This window comes from Cibotium barometz, chromosome 14, assembly GCF_041138505.1.
Source record: "Cibotium barometz isolate CiBa-2024 chromosome 14, ASM4113850v1, whole genome shotgun sequence".
In the NCBI taxonomy this organism is placed as follows: Eukaryota; Viridiplantae; Streptophyta; class Polypodiopsida; order Cyatheales; family Cibotiaceae; genus Cibotium; species Cibotium barometz.
The window spans coordinates 7,820,257-7,840,325 of NC_141059.1; positions in this window are offsets into that span (position 1 = coordinate 7,820,257).

Here is a 20,069-nt window from a genome sequence, read left to right on the forward strand (position 1 = left end):
CAAAGGTTGTGCAGGTTGTTGAGCCCACATGCATTGATGAGGCTGTTGGAAATGTGTGTTGGGAGAAAGCTATGGATGAGGAGATGGATGCACTATATGGAAATGAAACTTGGGACTTAGTGCAATTGCCTGAAGGCAAGAAAGCCATTGGATGCAAGTGGGTGTACAAAGTTAAACATAACAGTGATGGAAGCATAAACATGTACAAGGCTAGATTGGTAGCCAAAGGATATGCGCAGACATATGGGATTGATTATGAGGAAACTTTCAGCCCAGTTGCCAAGATGGCAACGGTGAGAGTTGTGATAGCAGTGGCTGCATCAAAGCAATGGTCTTTACATCAGATGGATGTAAAGAATGCATTCTTGCATGGGGATTTGCAAGAAGAGGTGTATATGTTGCAGCCAACTGGTTATGAGGATGTGGGTCACCCCGAGCATGTTTGTAGGTTGAAGAAAGCCTTGTATGGCTTAAAGCAAGCACCAAGAGCATGGTCTGACAAGATTTCTGAATATCTTGTCACTATTGGCTTTCATGTAGCCAATGCAGATTTCTCATTGTATGTGAGACATGGTGATAGAGGGGTTGTGCTTGGTGTCATCTATGTAGATGACTTGATCATTACGGGGGACCATGATGCAGAGATCTTTGATGTAAAGATCCTGCTTAGACAGAAGTTCGAGATGAAGGATCTGGGGGAGCTCAGATATTTCTTGGGCATTGAGGTGATTAGGTCACCACATGGTATTGGATTACTGCAGAGACAGTATGGCTTGGACATGTTGTCCAAGTATGGTATGACAGGCTGTAAGCCTATTTCTGTGCCATTGGATCAGAATGGCAAATCGAGTGCAGATTAAGGAGAGATCTTGGAGGATCCTACTATGTACAGACGCATAGTAGGGAGTTTGATCTACATCATGATCACCAGACCAGATTTGAGCTATGCTGTTGGGTATGCAGGTTCCACGGAAACCGCATTTGGATGCAGTGAGACGCATACTGAGGTATGTGAAGTCTACTTTGCATTGTGGACTATTCTATGAGACTGGGACAGAGATATATGTACATGGGTACACAGATGCTGATTGGGCTGGTAGTATCTCAGATAGAAGATCTACCAGTGGATTCATGTTTTCTTTGGGGAGTGCTGCTGTGACTTGGAGCAGCAAGAAGCAGCCTACGGGTGCTCTATAGAGTACGGAGGCCGAGTACAGAGGAGCTACTATGGTAGCATGTGAGGTAGCTTGGTTGAGAAAGCTACTTGCAGATTTGGGTCTATCAGTGGATAGACAGGTTGTCATTTTCTGTGACAACATTAGCAGTATACAGTTGGCCAGGAACCCAGTCTTTCATGCTCGTACGAAGCACATAGAGGTCCACTCTACCACTTCGTCAGAGAGAAGGTCTTGGCAGGAGACCTTGACCTTGTTTATGTCAGCACAGAGGATCAGGTAGCTGACATCTTCACCAAAGCATTGGGTACAGAGAAGCTCCGCAGATTCAGGGCTTCGCTTGGTGTACATGAGATGGAGTTGAGCTCGAGGGGGAGTGTTGAGATATCGAGCTCTAGTGAGGCGGTGGACACTGATGACCCGCCTGGGGGATAGGCCCCGCACTTACACCACTGGCATGGTTGGTGAGATCTTGGGTGATATGCGGCCAGTGGGATGATAGGCTGTGTGACAGTCACTCTAGAGACTGGCATAGTTATAGCGCCAGCTCATTTAGTCGGGTTCACACTATAGAGAACTCGTGTATGTATTGGTTGAGTACCTTTCATATTGTGTGTACTCTTATTCTTGTAAAATGGTGTGTTGAGTGTTGAGTAGAGAAGAAGAAGATTTTCAGCCTCTCACCTTGTGTGGTCTCTATTAGGGTTTTGTGAGTGTGTGTGTGTGCTTGCAAGAGCTCAAGCTCTCTTCCCCCCTGCATCTTTTCAACCCAGCTGGTTGAGGCTGGAAGATCGAATTCTAGATCATCGGTGTGGTTGTGGTTGTGGTTGTGATTGGATTGTGGTTATGGTTATGGTTATGGTTTGGACATGAAGTTTGGATTGGAATATCGGCCCGGTTCCAGGGTCTTTGTAAATATTTTTCACTGTAAGTATGTTTGTTGATTTCAATGTTGTGCTAAGGAAGATTTCTTTTGGAATCAAATGTAATTAATTAACAAAGGAATTTATTTTTTAAGTGTTTCACAGTGTGGTAGGACGTAATTAGAAAACAATTGAACGGGTGAGTGTGTGGAAAGTGGGAGAATGGATGCCCTGATGGTACCATTCTAAGGATGGGTGGACCCGATCAGTCGGGTAGCTTTCTACTAGTCATAACTTACGATACTTAGGGAATAGTAGAGTCCCGAACAACTTATTTTAGGGGACCGAGCCAGCGGCCGTGCCTCATGAAATACGGGGGGAAAAAGGCATTGGCTTCCTTGAACCAAGTGTGGGTCTTGTTCCATCTCCACGCACATTCCGTGCTGGGGATTAGAATTTCCTTTAGGATGACTATGCTTCCCCTGCGAGATAGAGTTAGGTCCCTCCGTTTGCTCGTAACCTCGTATTTCTACAAGATCGAGGTGACATCAATCGAAAAATAACACGAGACTTAACCGCCTATCAAAAGGATTCCCCCGCCCTACGGGTCGGGGTTCTTACATGTGGTATCAGAGCAGGTTTAGACTTGGGAGATTTCATATTGTATTCTCTTGTTGCTCTAGGAATTCTTGTTAAACTAATCTAGTTACGGCTGGACGCAGGAGGATGAGATGGATCCCTATTCTCGCTTCCTGGTATTCCAATGCATGTTCATGACTGCTTGTCGCTCTTCCGAATTCGAGTTCCGTGACACTATGATGCACATTGTAGACAAGCTAACCCTTCCTCATTACACTCGCATCGAAAGGGGATGGAACAGAGCTGAGTATTGGCATCATCGATCTACCTATTTCATCATTCGAGCTGAGCACGTCGGCAATCTCACCAACGACTTGAGTCCGATATGCCGAGATGTTGCGGATGGTTCGCCTGTTCTGGTTTATTGGCACTCCTCGTAACACCTATGTCACTATCGATGGGAATCGCATGTTGCAGAATCGATGGGTTTATGATAGTGTGACTCGAGTTGTATCCCCTGATAGAGTAGCCGTTACCCGTCTTTCTAGACGTGGTTTACCTCCCCCACCAGAGACTTATCGAATTCTTGAAACCATGGGAGAACCCCCCTACTTTTTCAATGCTACCACAGCAGATCTTTACTAGGTTCCCTAGAGGACTACCATGTAAATAAATAAGATTGGATTTAGTCCAATCCTTGTAAATGGCTTGGTTCACTTGTAAATATTAAAGCCGCCCAGGATCGACAGAAGCATTATGCTGATACCAAAAGATCTGAAAGAATTTTTCAGCACAAGGAGACAAAGTTTTTCTTCGAGTGCGGCCAAAGAGAAGTTCTTTATCTCTTGGAAAATTTAGGAAGCTGAGTCCAAGGTATTGTGGGCCTTATGAAGTCATCAAATGTTTGGGAAAACATGCCTACAAACTTCGCCTCCCGACCCACCTGAACAAGTTGTAATGCCAACTCAGGGAGTCCTTGAAATGAGACCTAATAGAATCATCGACTCTAGAGAAAGAGTGCTTCGCAATAGAATCCTTAGGGAACATTTAGTGGAATGGAAAGATTACCCTGAGGAGGATGCCACTTGGGAGGAAGAGTCAACCCTCCAAAAGAATTACCCAGAGTTCGTGCCGAGATGAGGACATCTCGAGTTCTTTTAGTAGGGAAGGATGTAACATACCCATTGTAAATAACAATGTACTTGCTTCAGAGTTGAAAAATATAACTTAGTTTGTCATTTTTACGATCAGAAAACTTCTATTTTTAAAAAATGAGCCATTTTTGCTTAGAAATTTGTAATTTTGAATCCAAATTTGGAATCTACGCGTAATTTTACGCTTGAAATAGTTTTTTCTGAACTAAAAACGGGTACCTGGAATGGGTTTAATTAAGCTTTTAAGCCATTAATCTGCGAACTTCCGACCTAAAATAGTAACTATCCAGGCGTCTAATCAACAAACGGAACATGCCCCCGTGGTCACGGGGCAAGGCCGGACATTTCCGTCAAAAAACATTTTGACCCCTCGGGACGACAGCGGGCGGCCGACGTGGGCCCCACGGGCGCCGCCCGGGAAAAAAATCGACAATCCACCCGGAACACCCAAGCGTGTACACGACCTAGACACACCCTCCAGCACACCCCTACACGTACCCCCTCCTCTCAGAACCCTCTATCCACAGGTGTCGCGCTCTCTCTCTCTTGGGGACACCTCCACCCCCATGTGTCACACTTTCTCTCTCCTCGAGACACCTCCACCCCCAGGTGTCTCACGCCCACACTCTCTCCCGGACACCTAGACCACCCAGGTGTCACCTTCCCGCACCCGGATGTCCACCCTCCAGCACCTATAAAAGGACCCTCCCAGCCCCCTTCTCCAGACAAGCCCCCAGCAAGGCCCTACGCGCAAGCGCTCCCTCAAGCTCTAAGACATGTCCTACACTCTTCTCCCCCCCGTGTGAATAGACTTAAAGGTGCTCCTCCCTAGACGTACACTCTTCTCAAGAGCTCTCCAAGTTAAGGACACCCTATCAATTCCCTCCCCCCCATATGCGGCGACTTAAACTTAGGCTAAGAGGTCGTTCCTACCCATAAGCCCAACAAGCTTTTCCTACCCCAAACGGACTCCGTTTTCGAATCCGTTTGAACGAGTAGAATTCCCTCTTTTCTCTCCACGTTCCCAACGTCTTATATTCACCCCATTCTCTCTCTATCCTCTTAAAACTCTAGTACTCCTATGGCGCCGAAACGCTGCCGAAATGAAGAACCATGCGCTGCCCAAGGAGGGAATGAAGCGAATCGCGTCCCTGCAACAATCGACTTCGCCCCTCTTGAAGCGAATAGGCACGAAAACGATAACCAGGTTGGTCATTTAACAAGTTTAAGTAAAATTCTCTCTTATAAAGCTTAATGCAAGGATTCGAAATAATAGGAAAGGAACCAAGGTTAAACCCCTAGTATAGATGGCCTAAAGTACCTTATGGTTACTCTTAAGTAAAGTTATAAGAAAATAATCTTGCTTTTGAATCATTGTCTTTCCGAAACGATGGTTTTTATTAATGTGTGAATTTATTGAATAAAGGCTATGTCTCTTTTTATTGGATACACTGCTGGTTTATTGCTAACATGCAGGCACAGCTTCTCCCCCCCCTTAGCTAACTCCGTGCTTGCCTGTGTAGCCGGGCGGAGGATATAGCGAGGCCGGGAGTCGGCCCAGGGCAATCCCCTCCTATGCCACTGGGAATTGGATTTCACCACCAGGGTGATGTATATAAGCTGCCTAGTTCTGTGGGTCCAGGCTAGTGCGGTGACTTAACCCCCACCTCATGAGGAGACGTCCCCTCGGAAGGGCGAGAGGGTTTGGTACAAGCGCAGTACCTGAGGGGGTGACAGGACGGCTTGGCCCTCATCAGCTGGCTGACGAGCCGAGGGGAGACGGTCCGTGAGGTTTACCCAGCTGGTTGAGGCTGGAAGATCGAATTCTAGATCATCGGTGTGGTTGTGGTTGTGGTTGTGGTTGTGATTGGATTGTGGTTATGGTTATGGTTATGGTTTGGACATGAAGTTTGGATTGGAATATCGGCCCGGTTCCAGGGTCTTTGTAAATATTTTTCACTGTAAGTATGTTTGTTGATTTCAATGTTGTGCTAAGGAAGATTTCTTTTAAGGAATCAAATGTAATTAATTAACAAAGGAATTTGTTTTTTTAGTGTTTCACAGTGTGGTAGGACGTAATTAGAAAACAATTAAATGGGTGAGTGTGTGGAAAGTGGGAGAATGGATGCCCTGACGGTACCATTCTAAGGATGGGTGGACCCGATCAGTCGGGTAGCTTTCTACTAGTCATAACTTACGATACTTAGGGAATAGTAGAGTCCCAAACAAGACTTGTTTTAGGGGACCGAGCCAGCGGCCATGCCTCATGAAATACGGGGGGGAAAAGGCGTTGGCTTCCTTGAACCAAGTGTGGGTCTTGTTCCATCTCCACGCACATTCCGTGCTGGGGATTAGAATTTCCTTTAGGATGACTATGCTTCCCCTGTGAGATAGAGTTAGGTTCCTCCGTTTGCTCGTAACCTCGTATTTCTACGAGATCGAGGTGACGTCAATCGGAAAATAACACGAGATTTAACCGCCTATCAAAAGGATTCCCCCGCCCTACGGGTCAGGGTTCTTACACAAAGTGAAGTGCAAATCTGATGGTTCTATTGAGAGACATAAAGCAAGATTGGTAGCAAAGGGTTATGCACAGACCCAAGGTTTGGACTATGATGAAACCTTTAGTCCAGTGGCTAAGATGGGGATAGTAAGAGCAGTCATTGCTATGGCTACAGCTAATGGTTGGGAAATGCATCAAATGGATGTCAAGAATGCATTTCTAAATGGAGATCTACAAGAGGAAGTGTACATGGCACAGCCCGAAGGGTATGAACACCCAAGATATCCCACTCATGTATGCAAATTGAAAAAGGCATTATATGGTTTGAAGCAAGCACCTCGTGCTTGGAGTGATAAGATGAGCAGATATCTTATCTCACTTGGTTTTCAGATTTCTACAGCAGATTCTTCACTCTATGTGAAGAAGACAGAGCATGGGATTGTTTTACTCGTCATCTATGTGGATGATTTGATTATCACAGGTGATCATGGTGCAGATGTGATGCATGTCAAGAAAGCTTTGAGTGGGCAATTTGACATGAAAGATCTTGGTGAGTTGAGATACTTCCTTGGAATTGAAGTGGTCAAAGATCATGCAGGTACATGGTTAGTACAGCGCCAATATGCATTGGATATGTTGGCAAAATATGGCATGACAGGGTGAGCCTATGAGTACACCTTTGGAGCAAAATGTGAAGTTGCGGGCTGATTATGGCGAGGAATTGTCCATCGATGTACAAAAAGATGGTTGGTAGTCTCATATACATGACTATCACACGCCCGGATTTGACTTATGCTGTGGGGCTAGTCAGCCACCTTATGCAGAGCCCCAGGAAACCACATTTGGATGCAGTGAGACGCATCATGCGATATGTGAAGACCACAGCACATTATGGTCTACTTTATGAGAGTGGTAAAAGCTTGGACATACATGGCTACATAGATGCTGATTGGGCAGGTAGTGCATATGACAGGAGGTCTACTAGTGGTTATGCTTTTACACTTGGAAGTGCCGTGGTGAGTTGGAGTAGCAAGAAGCAACCTACAGTTGCTTTATCTAGTACAGAGGCTGAGTACAGGGGTGCAGCCATTGCTACTTGTGAGGCTATATGGTTAAAGAGTCTCTTGACAGATTTATGTGAGCCTATTGATGGCAAAGTTGTCATTCATTGTGACAACATGAGCAGTATACAGTTGGCAAAGAATCCAGTGTTTCATGCGAGGACCAAACACATAGAGGTCCATTATCACTTTGTCAAAGAAAAGGTGCTGGATGGTACAGTTGATCTTCAGTATGTGAAGACTGATGAGCAGGTGGCAGACATCTTTACAAAGCCACTTAGCAGGGAGAAGTTTGAGTACTTCCGGACTATGTTGGGAGTACATGGGATGAGCTTGAGGGGGAGTGTTGAGAGTTTTGATATCCCAAGCTCATCTACATCTTCATTGGCAGTACATCATGAGCTTGAGAGGGGCTATTGAGATTCAAGCTCGATGTCAGTGTGAGCCAGCTATGCTATGTGCTGGCATGTTAGGTAGGAACATGTGTGAGACATAAATGACCACGTGTCCAGCTGGTCATAGTGTGTGGACATTAGCTAGGGTTAGTAGTGTGTGGATACAACTCATTGTGTGTTGTGTGGATTATGGATTAATTAGTGCATTATGCTTTGTGTGAGAGTGGAGATGGCTTCCCTCTATGGTTAGGGTTTGCAATATACATTAGGGTTTGCTCCTGTGTGTGTGTCTCCTCCCCCTCTACCGTTCTTTCAATAGTTCCCGCACACACCCTATTCACTTGTATATTTCAACACCTCCCCTCAAGTGAATACTCCTAGAACACCTGGACCCTATACCAAGTTTCCCTCTTACTTGATAGTCCGCGAGATGACCAGTGTCTAGCACACCTCCCCTCAAGTTAACTTAGCACACCTGGACCCTATACCAAGTTTCTCTCTTACTTGATAGCCCGCGACCAATGCCTCAAGTCCCTAAACTCATAGTCCTTGACACTCTCTCTCTCTTTATGTGTTCAAGGCTACTACAAGTGCCCGCGACCTTGACTAAAGTGCTCACACATACATCTACCACATGGCCTACATCATCGGTGGCTCAGAGGTGGTTTTACTTTGTTGGGGCAGGTTACATTGGGTTGTGGGGTCTCTCTCTCTCTCTCTCTCAAGGATTTTCACATGGCTCCTCACTCTTTCGAGCCTCACATCTTCTCTTGTCTTCAGTCTTCTTGTCGTGTGGCAGCTTCTCTCCATGCGTCCGTATCTCTTTCAGTCTTTCAGTCTTGTGGTAACTTCTCTTCTCGTGTCCTAGTCTTCCTTGAATGCTTCCTCTAGATCTTCTTCTCGGTGTGGATCCTCTTCTTGGAAAGAGATGTTCTTCTTCTTTCATGGCTGGGGCCATGAGATTGTCCGTCAGTTCTTCTTGCTCCATGTGAGCAACATGTTGCTCCATGTGAGCAACATGTTGCTCCATGTGAGCAACATGTTTAAATGTTTTGTTGTGTGACAGTTCTTTTGGGTTTTTGATGTTTATCTTGTGTCATTATGCAATGCAAACCCAAATCTATGTGGAAGGTCTTATCTCTTGCCTTATTCTGGACAAGGGCAATGTCTGATCCCATTTTTGCATTGATGTAATGTGCCCAATACATAATGCATATAGAATTCATTCTTATGCACATTCCCAAATGCAACTCTGGCTGTGAATAATCTTGAATTTGAGTGTGATTTGCAGCCATTAACCAAGGGTTAAATGCAAAATGATGATTACCACAAACTTATCAGCATAATTTTATCAGAAATTACATTAAATCAAGGGTAACCAATTTGTACGGAATGGTTGGAGTATCAAACCAACTTCGAATTGCAATCTGAAGTTATAGGAATCTGTATCAGATACCTAATGGTTAATTTGGACCCTCAATTGCACCAAAATATAGTGATTAGCATTGATTAGCAAATTAATCCTCTATTTTGTGTGCAAAAAACAGAGTATGCGGGGAGCCCAGATCTGAGGCCTTAGAGTTCAAATGAGCTCAAATCCTTTCAAGGCCATCAATAGCAATTAGTCTAGTAGAGGATTAAGCCAAGAAACACAAGATTTGACCAAACATTGAATGCCTAATCTCTGTTTGACCAAAGTCACTTGCAGATTTGATGAAGAGCTTGGATCTCATTGTAGACTTGATCAAATAAAATTCTGACTTCACCAGCTTCTTGTAGAGCATGCTTGAAAACCCCCGAGGGCTAAGAGGAATTAGAGTCATTGCAACTGATGAAGAAATCATCTCATTTTTCACTCAAAAAATGTGAGATTCCTGTTCCCACCGGGCAACGGATTCGGGGTACTAGCAGCGAAAGTAGCACTTCTCACGCAAGACAGGGGTCCCACACTGGGGGCCTCGTCCACGGATATCCGGACAAGAGACTAATCCGTCGGTTTTTCCAAAACCGAACCCGAAAAAAACTTCCTTTATTCGGAAAACACGGACGGTTCCACCAGGATAACTTTTTACTCTAACATAGTCAAGACCTACAAGGGTACTTGGTCAGATCAAGGAAGAAACTTGCACTTGGATCATTGGGATCAACACTTTTTTCCCCATCAAGAGGCACAGCCGTTGATTCCTATCCATAGAACAATTACTATCCGGGATTTACTTCATCTATCGTAGTAACAGAAATTGAGTCTCGATTTACGGATCCATCAGTCCAGCCTAACCCCATCCGATCCCATGGGTTAGCCAACCGCCCAACCACTGTAGTGATGGGATCCAATTTGAAATTTGGTTAGGTTTTGTCCCGGGTACCAAGGAAAAGAGTTCCAAGGCCCCCTAGCCGGAAGTTCATGCAAACATAAAACTAGCCACACCACTTAAACACCCAATATGAAATTGCCTTTTTCTTAGCATCAGCTAACTTTATGTAAGATTCCTCCCCCAACCCCTTTTTGATGTCTAATATATTCTCCTGTAATCAATTCCTTTTCTGAAATATAAGAGATCTTGTTTGTGACTGTTTTAACCTAGAGAGAGAAAATATTCTAGAGAGAGAATATTCAGATTCTGAATAATTCTGGATAGAAAAATATCTCTTATAATTCAGATGAGCTCCCCTGAAACAGAAATTTAAAAAGAATTTTCCAATGTGCAATTGGAATTAATTGGAAATAGGTATAAAGAACCTTAGCCTAAGGGTCTAGATTTTCATAAATCTTTAGACTATGGTCCAATTAAGGTTCCTATGGGCCAATAGCATCAATCCATGTGTAGGGAGGAGATAAATCCAATTTGTAAAAGAAGATACCCAAAAATTGAGTAAATGCTCACATAAGATGAAGAGTTGAAAATGTACAAGGTTTATTAGTAAATAAACACATATGTAAGGAAGGGGAGTTCTTTAAAGGAGGTGCATATTTCACATAAGATGAAGAGTTGAAAATGTACAAGGTTTATTAGTAAATAAACACATATGTAAGGAAGGGGAGTTCTTTAAAGGAGGTCCACACATAAGATGAAGAGTTGAAAATGTACAAGGTTTATTAGTAAAAAAACTATGACACATATGTAAGGAAGAGGAGTTCTTTAAAGGAGGTGCACATTTCACATAAGATGAAGAGTTGAAAATGTACAAGGTTTATTAGTAAAAAACTATGAGCAATAAAATTTTGACACATATGTAAGGAAGGGGAATTCTTTAAAGGAGGTGCATATTTCACATGCTTGAATGAGTTTTAAACTCAAAAATAATGTGATATTTTTATCTCTCATCTCTCTTGAACCAAACCAAATCAAAATGGAACCAAACCGAATCAAAAAGTAACCAAACTAGGTCCAAATCTAGTCCAAATTCAACCAAACTGACTTGGAAAATTCTAGAATCAGTTTGTTTGGTTAGGAGCTCAAATTTTCCTATAAATAGAAGCCTCCCCTTGTTGAAAAAAATATAATGTCTTATGCATTGTTACTCTACTCCACCTAAGCCAAAATATATAGTCTCTTGTGCTTGTTACTCTACTCCACCTAAGCCAAATTAGATAGAGTCTTATGCTTTGTTACTCTACTCCACCTAAGCTAAAATATATAGTGTCTTATGCCTTGTTACTCTACTCTACCTAAGCCAAGAACTGTGAATTCTTTAATATTTCACTAGTTTTTGATACTTCCCTCTTTCTTCAATCCCCATTGGTGGCTCCATCAACATACTAAACCAATTGATTGGTTGGGGGCCTCTACCGTGAATAAAGAATCAAGCAAATCATAAGGTAAGTATATTGAATGTTGATCTTTTCTATGATTTCTCAATGATTCTCTCTTCTCAACCCCTCTCAAGCTTGAGAAGTTTAATTGGTATGGTTTTTTTTTAAATGCTATTGAAGTTAATTGGTGAATAGTAGTGAAGAGTTACATAATTTAATAAATGCTATAGAAGTTAATTTCCACTTATATTTAAATTCTTATGGTTTTTATAATTTCTCTCTCTCACTCAAGAAATGGTCATACTCACGACCCATTCTCAATCCAAATGAAGCTTTTCATAAAGCTTTTCCTTAATCCAAGATTAAGCTATGCTTGAGGCCAAATTAATGGCTTTTTGCTATGCTTTTAGTTTATGCACATTGATGATTCAATCCATTATGGATTGATGACCCAATTAAAGACCATTCTAATTGTTTTCTTAATGATCCAATTAGAGACCATTATGGATTGATGATCCAATTAGAGACCATTCTAATTGTTTTCTTAATGATCCAATTAGAGACCATTGTGGATTGATGATCCAATTAGAGACCATTCTAATTGTTTTCTTAATGATCCAAGTAGAGACCATTATGGATTGATGATCCAATTAGGGACCATTCTAATTATTTCTTTAATAATGAGCTTTATCCCTTAGAAAAAAATTGAGATTTATCAGTCATAGTAGCGGAGCTATGGCAAAATTTTTATAGAAATTACGCATAAAATAAATTCATTCAAAGTATAAAAAGAGGAATTCCTACCATATTCTAGGAACTATCATCCTAGATTAATTAAAAGAATTTTATTATGCATGGAGATGTGGATGTTGCATGTAGATGTAGAGGTATGGATGTGAGTGTGAATGTGGAGGTGGATGTATGCATGGGACGTGGATGTATGCATGTAGAAATAGATGTGTAGATGAGGATGTAAATGGAGATGTGGATGGATGCATGTAGATGTAGAGGTATAGATGTAGATGTGAATGGAGATGTGGATGTATACATGTAGATGTAGATGTATAGATGTAGATGTGGATGTGGAGGTGGATGGATGCATGTAGATGTAGAGGTATGGATGTGAGTGTGAATGTGGAGGTGGATGTATGCATGGGACGTGGATGTATGCATGTAGAAATAGATGTGTAGATGAGGATGTAAATGGAGATGTGGATGGATGCATGTAGATGTAGAGGTATAGATGTAGATGTGAATGGAGATGTGGATGTATGCATGTAGATGTAGGTGTATAGACGTAGATGTGGATGTAGAGGTGGATGTATGCATGTAGATGTAGGTGTATAGACGTAGATGTGGATGTAGAGGTGGATGTATGCATGTAGATGTAGGTGTATAGACGTAGATGTGGATGTAGAGGTGGATGTATGCATGTAGATGTAGATGTATAGATGTGGATGTGAATGTGGAGTGGATGTATGCATGTAGATGTAGGTGTATGGAGGTGAATGTGAATGTGGATGTGAATGTATGCATAGGGATGTAGATGTATGCATGTAGATGTGAATGTACGCATATAGTTGTGGATGTATGGATGTGAATATACGATTGTGATGTGAGGGAATCTGAAGTGATGAGATGGAAATGATGTGATGGGATGAGTATACATATAAATGGAATATGGAATAAGTAATGTAGATTGAGGAGGGATAATGTGGCAAAATGAAAGTTAAAATAGAAATTGTATTGTAAACTGTTTGTAAATGCTGTTTGTAAATGCTGTCTGTAAATGATTGTTTTATGTCAAGAATGCTGGGGGGAGCATTTTGACCGTCTTGTGATTAAGGTCGTGATGAGAAAGTTGCAACTGCTGACGGGGAGTCAATGAAGGACGTCTCGCGTAGCAAGGTCGGCCGAGGTCTTGACCAGCCTCGGTGCGATTAAAATGGTGAGCTTCCGGTACGATGGATGAGGGGCCAAGGAAGCGGCCTATGCGTGAAGCGCTAGGTTACCTGCGAAGGATCCTAGAGGGTGCTGACCATACGGTGCTCGGGCTCTGGGTTGCCTAGGATACCCACGCGTGCGTCGAGGAAGATATTGGAACAGAGTTGGAGTTGTTTTCTGAAATCGAGCATGGATCTGGTTGATTGACCTTGCTGGTCTTCAATGGATGAGTCCATGGCTCCTTATATGGATCTGTTGGTTGATCTTGCTGATCTTCAACGAGAGTCCATCTTGTTAAGTGATTATATTGCCAAGTATTATGGGCTAGGAACTATCGAAACGGCTCCTGAGCGTTCTAGTTGCCAATGATGCCATAGATACTCTGATGAAAGAATGATGGGAAATTAAGAATCAATTGGATAAATTGGAAGATGGTGATCAATGATACTATGGTTTTATTAAAGGATTGTTTTAAACTGGTTGAATCTGGTTGAAAAAGGGCAATTTCATATTGGGTGTGTGAGTGGTGTGACTAGTTTTATTTTGCATGAACATCCGGCTAGGGGGCCTTGGAACTCTTTTCCTTGGTACCCGGGACAAAACCTAACCAAATTTTTAATTGGATCCCATCACTACAGTGGTTGGGCGGTTGGCTAACCCATGGGATCGGATGGGGTTAGGCTGGACTGATGGATCCGTAAATCGAGACTCAAACTTTTGTTTTTACGATAGAAAAAAAATAATAAATAAATCCTGGACAAAAACTGTTCTATGGATAGGAATCAACGGCTGTGCCTCTTGAATGGGGAAAAAAGCGTTGATCCCAATGATCCAAGTGCAAATTTCTTCCTTGAACTGACTAAGTATCTTATAGATGTAATCGGATCATCTCGAACAGAAATGATCTTAACTACGTTAGAGTAAAAAGTTATCCTGGTGGAATCGCCCGTGCTTTCCGGTAGGGGAAGTTTTTCCAGGTTCGGTTTTGGAACAACCGACGGATTAGTCTCTTATCCGGATATCCGTGGGCGAGGCCCCGAGTGTGGGACCCCTGTCCCGCGCGAGAAGCGCTACTTCCGCTGCCAGTAACCCGAATCCGTTGCTCGGTGGGAACAGGGATCTTACAGTTGGTATCAGAGCATTTGGTTAATAAAGATCAACTGAGAAGACAAATATGTCAAAAATTTATCAAGAAACACAAAAAGGTTATAATTGTGTGAGATAATTCATACAATTTGATATTCAAACTGAAATTCATAATTTAGTAATTGGTTCTTCAGATGGAAGTACCGCAATTATATAGAATCCCTGACTTGCTTGAGGCCTAGACATGATAGTATTTACCTTATAATTCCAAGGGCCGTGACTACCCATATATACCGAGAGTATACTGCAGCTCTTTACTGACAGTATATACGAGTAAATCTAAGACTTGAAATTATAAGCGTTAATGCTATCCAGATGATGATTTTGCATGTGATTGATATGATTTTTAATTCTGTTTGAGAATGGATGAATTGATTTGGATTCTGATTGAAAATGCTGATTGAAAATGCTGATTGAAAAATGTTGATTTTTAAAAAATTAGTTGAAATATAATGAAACCACAATGAGGGGGAATGGGACGAATCCCTGTAATGATATTCATAACTAGAATGATGATAATGAATTCAGCAAATCACTATGAGGTTAATGGGTGTGCTGTTAGATTGCTACTGTTAATATTTGACCGGTAGATCAAGTTAAGGGATGTCAAATTGAGAACTTGCTTGACTGAAATTTCCGTGGAGGAAGGTTTCGAAGGAAACTTTTCGGTTTAATGGACCATTATCATGTTAAAGATATGAATGATATGATCTGAATGAATTGTTATTTAATAATGAGTTCTATATAAGGGATATTTATCCCAGTGTTCTGTTGGGTTGACCAGAATATAAGGAACCCCAGAATAAATTGGATCTTAAGAAAAAGAGTTGTCCTCTACTTGGCGAGATGAGGACATCTCGCATTTTTTTAAGTGGGGTAGAATGTAAGATTCCTCCCCAGCCTTCGAGGTATACTGGAGTAAGAATCTTCCTTTCTGATCTTATAATTATTCCCTCTCTAAAATAAAAGAAAATTTCTGTTTAAAAAAGGAAGACCCTTTTCCTAGAATACTTCTTAGGAGTCACGCCTGTTTTAAGGATTTAGAACAATGAGTTTAGAAGTGAGAATCGGTGTTTTGGATACCAAGGTTTTGGTTTTCATTCGAGTACGGCCCAAAAGAAGTTCTTTATCTCTTGGGGAGTATAAGAAGTTATCCCCCAGATATTGTGATCCTTATATCTGAATTCAATGAAAGTAGGTGACTTAGCCTACAAGTTTCTTTTATCTCCTCATCTCAAAATTCTTAATGCCTTCTATAGAAAAATGTGTCAAACACAAATCATGGAAAGACGGTAAAACTTCAGTGGCAAGTTACCGTTGGCTTCTAGGTTGCGCTAGCTCCTTCCTTTATATAAGTCGTAACTTTTACTTGTCGCTCACAGTAATCTTACTCCCATCAATCTCCTTTCTTTCTTAATCTCCTTCATGGCTTGGCAACAGGAATTAGTTTTATCCCTGATGATTTCTCACCTTCAAGACGCAAGAGAGTCTGTGAAGAAAGACTTTATAGAACAGTATGAGCGCTCACTTTTTCCTCACCTAGGAACTTCTGTAGCGCAGACCAAATGGCGGACCTATCAAAACATAACTAGGGTAACACCCTGGGGACAGCAGCACTTTCGTAACAATGTCCGCTTGGCCATGGTTATCGAAGCCTTGGGTTTGGGTCCCCGATACTACTGCGTCATGAGATTAAGGCATCTTGGGTTTTCTGAGCGGGTCTTCTTATTGGCGTGTTTTCTTCCTCATGAGAAGATATGCCTTTACCCCGTTTTTGGCTTGCCTCTCAGAGGTCCTTTTGTTAGATCACCTCATACCACTGAGATAGGTGCGGCAATAACCAGCAGAATCATTCCCATAGATGAGTTACCCTATACTTGTGCAGCTTGTGAGGACTGCTTTTGTGACCATATGATGGACGGGCTTATGGAAGTGTAAAGAGTTTCTCTATCTTTACTGTATAAGTTTCGAGAATGAATAAAGTTTAAATCTTGTTATTATTTTGAATCTTGCTCTCTTTAAGACTTTTCTTGGTGGTTAATCGTGATTAAAATTTTTCTCTAAGTCTCATATTCGTGCATCTTGCGAAATTATTCCAAGTTGCGAGATGAGGACATCTCGCGTTTTTTAAGTGGGGTAGAATGTAAGATTCCTCCCCCAACCCCTTTTTGATGTCTAATATATTCTCCTGTAATCAATTCCTTTTCTGAAATATAAGAGATCTTGTTTGTGACTGTTTTAACCTAGAGAGAGAAAATATTCTAGAGAGAGAATATTCAGATTCTGAATAATTCTGGATAGAAAAATATCTCTTATAATTCAGATGAGCTCCCCTGAAACAGAAATTTAAAAAGAATTTTCCAATGTGCAATTGGAATTAATTGGAAATAGGTATAAAGAACCTTAGCCTAAGGGTCTAGATTTTCATAAATCTTTAGACTATGGTCCAATTAAGGTTCCTATGGGCCAATAGCATCAATCCATGTGTAGGGAGGAGATAAATCCAATTTGTAAAAGAAGATACCCAAAAATTGAGTAAATGCTCACATAAGATGAAGAGTTGAAAATGTACAAGGTTTATTAGTAAATAAACACATATGTAAGGAAGGGGAGTTCTTTAAAGGAGGTGCATATTTCACATAAGATGAAGAGTTGAAAATGTACAAGGTTTATTAGTAAATAAACACATATGTAAGGAAGGGGAGTTCTTTAAAGGAGGTCCACACATAAGATGAAGAGTTGAAAATGTACAAGGTTTATTAGTAAAAAAACTATGACACATATGTAAGGAAGAGGAGTTCTTTAAAGGAGGTGCACATTTCACATAAGATGAAGAGTTGAAAATGTACAAGGTTTATTAGTAAAAAACTATGAGCAATAAAATTTTGACACATATGTAAGGAAGGGGAATTCTTTAAAGGAGGTGCATATTTCACATGCTTGAATGAGTTTTAAACTCAAAAATAATGTGATATTTTTATCTCTCATCTCTCTTGAACCAAACCAAATCAAAATGGAACCAAACCGAATCAAAAAGTAACCAAACTAGGTCCAAATCTAGTCCAAATTCAACCAAACTGACTTGGAAAATTCTAGAATCAGTTTGTTTGGTTAGGAGCTCAAATTTTCCTATAAATAGAAGCCTCCCCTTGTTGAAAAAAATATAATGTCTTATGCATTGTTACTCTACTCCACCTAAGCCAAAATATATAGTCTCTTGTGCTTGTTACTCTACTCCACCTAAGCCAAATTAGATAGAGTCTTATGCTTTGTTACTCTACTCCACCTAAGCTAAAATATATAGTGTCTTATGCCTTGTTACTCTACTCTACCTAAGCCAAGAACTGTGAATTCTTTAATATTTCACTAGTTTTTGATACTTCCCTCTTTCTTCAATCCCCATTGGTGGCTCCATCAACATACTAAACCAATTGATTGGTTGGGGGCCTCTACCGTGAATAAAGAATCAAGCAAATCATAAGGTAAGTATATTGAATGTTGATCTTTTCTATGATTTCTCAATGATTCTCTCTTCTCAACCCCTCTCAAGCTTGAGAAGTTTAATTGGTATGGTTTTTTTTTAAATGCTATTGAAGTTAATTGGTGAATAGTAGTGAAGAGTTACATAATTTAATAAATGCTATAGAAGTTAATTTCCACTTATATTTAAATTCTTATGGTTTTTATAATTTCTCTCTCTCACTCAAGAAATGGTCATACTCACGACCCATTCTCAATCCAAATGAAGCTTTTCATAAAGCTTTTCCTTAATCCAAGATTAAGCTATGCTTGAGGCCAAATTAATGGCTTTTTGCTATGCTTTTAGTTTATGCACATTGATGATTCAATCCATTATGGATTGATGACCCAATTAAAGACCATTCTAATTGTTTTCTTAATGATCCAATTAGAGACCATTATGGATTGATGATCCAATTAGAGACCATTCTAATTGTTTTCTTAATGATCCAATTAGAGACCATTGTGGATTGATGATCCAATTAGAGACCATTCTAATTGTTTTCTTAATGATCCAAGTAGAGACCATTATGGATTGATGATCCAATTAGGGACCATTCTAATTATTTCTTTAATAATGAGCTTTATCCCTTAGAAAAAAATTGAGATTTATCAGTCATAGTAGCGGAGCTATGGCAAAATTTTTATAGAAATTACGCATAAAATAAATTCATTCAAAGTATAAAAAGAGGAATTCCTACCATATTCTAGGAACTATCATCCTAGATTAATTAAAAGAATTTTATTATGCATGGAGATGTGGATGTTGCATGTAGATGTAGAGGTATGGATGTGAGTGTGAATGTGGAGGTGGATGTATGCATGGGACGTGGATGTATGCATGTAGAAATAGATGTGTAGATGAGGATGTAAATGGAGATGTGGATGGATGCATGTAGATGTAGAGGTATAGATGTAGATGTGAATGGAGATGTGGATGTATACATGTAGATGTAGATGTATAGATGTAGATGTGGATGTGGAGGTGGATGGATGCATGTAGATGTAGAGGTATGGATGTGAGTGTGAATGTGGAGGTGGATGTATGCATGGGACGTGGATGTATGCATGTAGAAATAGATGTGTAGATGAGGATGTAAATGGAGATGTGGATGGATGCATGTAGATGTAGAGGTATAGATGTAGATGTGAATGGAGATGTGGATGTATGCATGTAGATGTAGGTGTATAGACGTAGATGTGGATGTAGAGGTGGATGTATGCATGTAGATGTAGGTGTATAGACGTAGATGTGGATGTAGAGGTGGATGTATGCATGTAGATGTAGGTGTATAGACGTAGATGTGGATGTAGAGGTGGATGTATGCATGTAGATGTAGATGTATAGATGTGGATGTGAATGTGGAGTGGATGTATGCATGTAGATGTAGGTGTATGGAGGTGAATGTGAATGTGGATGTGAATGTATGCATAGGGATGTAGATGTATGCATGTAGATGTGAATGTACGCATATAGTTGTGGATGTATGGATGTGAATATACGATTGTGATGTGAGGGAATCTGAAGTGATGAGATGGAAATGATGTGATGGGATGAGTATACATATAAATGGAATATGGAATAAGTAATGTAGATTGAGGAGGGATAATGTGGCAAAATGAAAGTTAAAATAGAAATTGTATTGTAAACTGTTTGTAAATGCTGTTTGTAAATGCTGTCTGTAAATGATTGTTTTATGTCAAGAATGCTGGGGGGAGCATTTTGACCGTCTTGTGATTAAGGTCGTGATGAGAAAGTTGCAACTGCTGACGGGGAGTCAATGAAGGACGTCTCGCGTAGCAAGGTCGGCCGAGGTCTTGACCAGCCTCGGTGCGATTAAAATGGTGAGCTTCCGGTACGATGGATGAGGGGCCAAGGAAGCGGCCTATGCGTGAAGCGCTAGGTTACCTGCGAAGGATCCTAGAGGGTGCTGACCATACGGTGCTCGGGCTCTGGGTTGCCTAGGATACCCACG